General features: G+C 33.2%; 1 long non-coding RNA gene across 1 annotated transcript in view; it reads right to left on the bottom strand.

Moving 5' to 3' along the window:
- Positions 1-863: 863 nt before the first annotated feature.
- Positions 864-2898, bottom strand: part of LOC117106749 — a 6224-nt gene continuing 4189 nt past the window's right edge. The window contains exons 2-3 of the long non-coding RNA XR_004445134.1: positions 1425-1578; positions 864-997 (exon numbers count right to left, since the gene is read on the bottom strand). This is a non-coding gene — a long non-coding RNA (uncharacterized LOC117106749). The remainder of the gene's footprint in view (positions 998-1424; positions 1579-2898) is intronic.

The following is a 2898-nucleotide window of genomic DNA, read 5'->3' as shown; positions in this document are numbered from 1 at the left end:
CAAAGAGAACTTGAGGATTTTATTATTATTGTACTGAAATTTTATTGTCTTTTAGTTTAATGTTTTGTTGTGATTAATTTATTACTGCATTATTTATCATCATTACTATTATTAGAGGGCAGCAGATTCTTCTGAGTTTAGTAATTTATTTGGCTGTCTCTTGTAAACTTCTGTATGATATACTTTATAGTAAAATATAATCAAATGAAATACCACACTTACATTGGTTTTATCAAGATGCAAATAAGTGCCAATAAGACAAGTACCACAAACTGAGCAGAACAGGCCTTTCTAAATATACTAAAACATCAATTCTTATTCAGTAAGCTTTTAATAAGCTAAAATATCCAATATCCCAAAACATACAAATTTTCGTAATTAACTTTAAAATATACCAGTTTTTTTACACTAAAAATCTTATTATTATCTAGACCACATCTAGAATAACATTAGTTATTATTAAAACCCAGAACTCTATTATAACCCACCTTACAAGTTAATATAATAATGACCCACTATTCTAATATTTACCTAGTTCTAGAGGAAGGGGAACTCCCCAAACCTTTTACTGATATCGATATGATGTTGGACACTCCAGATCAACAGATGATGGTTGAAGATGATGACGAAAACGCTGGTTAAAAGGGATAAATCCAAAATATGATTATGTAAAGTAGTGAATGGCTACCATTTTGATTTGTTTTGAGTTTATTATGAGGAATTAATTTGAAAATATGTAAGTTGTGAATTACTCACTTAAAATTATGTTGAAATGGTACAATAGCTGTATTAGTCTAGATAATAAACACAAAATTGAAGATAGTTTACCTGATGAAGACCATTGTGTGGTCAAAACTGGTGTGTCAATCAAGCTTAACAAATGACCAATTGATTGACATGTCGACAAGGACAAGAAGCCCCGCCCACAAAGTCACGAAAACCTTATACAATGGCGGCTAGACTTACCGAGTTGGCAAACATTTTCTTTGCTATCAACCTTTTTAAAGAAAGAGAATTCAGGGTAGGTGGTATGCAAATGTATCATATATTCATAGTGTTAATCTATTTCATAGGACAGGCGGGGAAATTGTTGTAAAAGCCTCTGTATTTTGCTCTCAAAGGAAGAGGGAAAAGCCGCATTCAGTCAACCTCGTTGGCAAAAGGCCAAGTCACTGATGTGCACTGCTCGTGTAAATCTGGGTATCTATAACCAAGCATAGACATCTAGGCCTAGGCTCACGTATGTTTTTCACCAGCTGTCTAAGGAAATTAAAATGTCCGAGAAAAAGTTAGACTAAATGACGCTCACTGATTAGTCGGTTTATCTGTCAATCAAATCTCGTTTTTTGGGACCTTAGCAATAGTATCCAAGGGGAGGGACTTAATCAAACTCCATTTTCAATTTAGATTAAGCAACTACTAACCTGAAGGAATTCCTCCATGATCATACTAATCTTCTGGAAGTAAAAGTCGCTAAGCATTTCTCAGCCGCTTGGTGGTATATCCAGTCATTAAAGCTGAAATCCATACCCTTCCAATCCTGCACACTCCCATTTTCTTAGTCACTGGGAATGTAATCTTAAAGAGAAAGAAAGGCTGAGTTATTTTCCAATGCTTGATGCAGTGGCAGATTTACAGAGGGATGAGTATGATGAAGAACGTACCTCCCTAATATTTTTTGTGGAAAAAAATTACCATGCTAAATAGTAGAAATCGCTCAAATGCAACCTCAAATTAATGAAGGTGCTACTGAGAGATTCAAGGATGTATTGACATCTTGCATCCCAATCAGGAACTCAATCTGCACCTAGGACTCTCGCTCTGCACATTCAGACTCTTCCCCACCCCACCCAACATTTCTTAACAGGTTGGATCCGACCAGGTGGGAATGGTGCTGCCCACAGACCACATGCACCCCCTACCCACCACATGAAAAATGAGCTTGGTGGAACTAAATCCCAGACTTCGGAACTATATCCCTAATCCAATGAAATCTTAATGGTCATCTTTAGTATTTTATCCCATTTTAGGGGAACTAATTTCTGCCACTGGTGCCAATGAGTACCATTCTTTGGAATCAATTTAAGGATTTTTGTAGTAAGGTCTGTAAATTGTTGAAAACAATTTTGGTCTGTTTCTGGTTGAAAGTTACAGTAAACAGTACAGTTTGTACTGTTCTTGCTTCTTGTGCTGATCGGTTATTATAAAGTTTCCAAATTTTTCAATAAACACTATATTCCATACCAGTTATTTAACCATAATATTAATAGTCCTAAAAATAAATAAGTTCAACGTAATAATAGAGAGAAATTTTTGATGAAGATCAAATTTGATAAAACTTATAAAAAATTGGAAAATTTTAAAGATATTCGATAGTCATAGTCATCCTGTTAAAAACAAATATGACAAAATATGCTAATTATAATGATAAAAAACATAGTTGTTGTACTAGCTCCAAGCTACATGATGAATTAACTGATTTATATAGCTCATGAATAATGTCCTAATATGTGTGTTTAACTTCAAATATTGAATAAAAGTTACAATGTATAGATCATTTTGAATAAACCTTTTTAGACTCATTAGTTCATGTTGTTGTTTTTTTATACATGCACATGTTACTTTTAGATTTATACAATTTTATCTTAAATCAAATATAAACTAGAAATTAGTAAGTTTATTTATAAGTACACTCAGACAGTATATACCTGTACCTTACTGTATAAGTATGCTCTTTTAAACAATACATCATTCACAATTTCCTACAGTACTTGTGTATGCAATTTTTTCATGTTTATAATCTATTCTATTATACGTGCATACTCACATTGTATACCTTACATGTACTTATAGACTAATCTATGCGCACATGCGCATTATATAGCCTATTCTTATGCA

Source organism: Anneissia japonica, unplaced genomic scaffold (assembly GCF_011630105.1).
Source record: "Anneissia japonica isolate Jap-2015-1 unplaced genomic scaffold, ASM1163010v1 scaffold287739_len226637_cov155, whole genome shotgun sequence".
Classification (NCBI taxonomy): domain Eukaryota; kingdom Metazoa; phylum Echinodermata; class Crinoidea; order Comatulida; family Comatulidae; genus Anneissia; species Anneissia japonica.
This window is presented reverse-complemented; position numbering and strand designations above follow the sequence as displayed.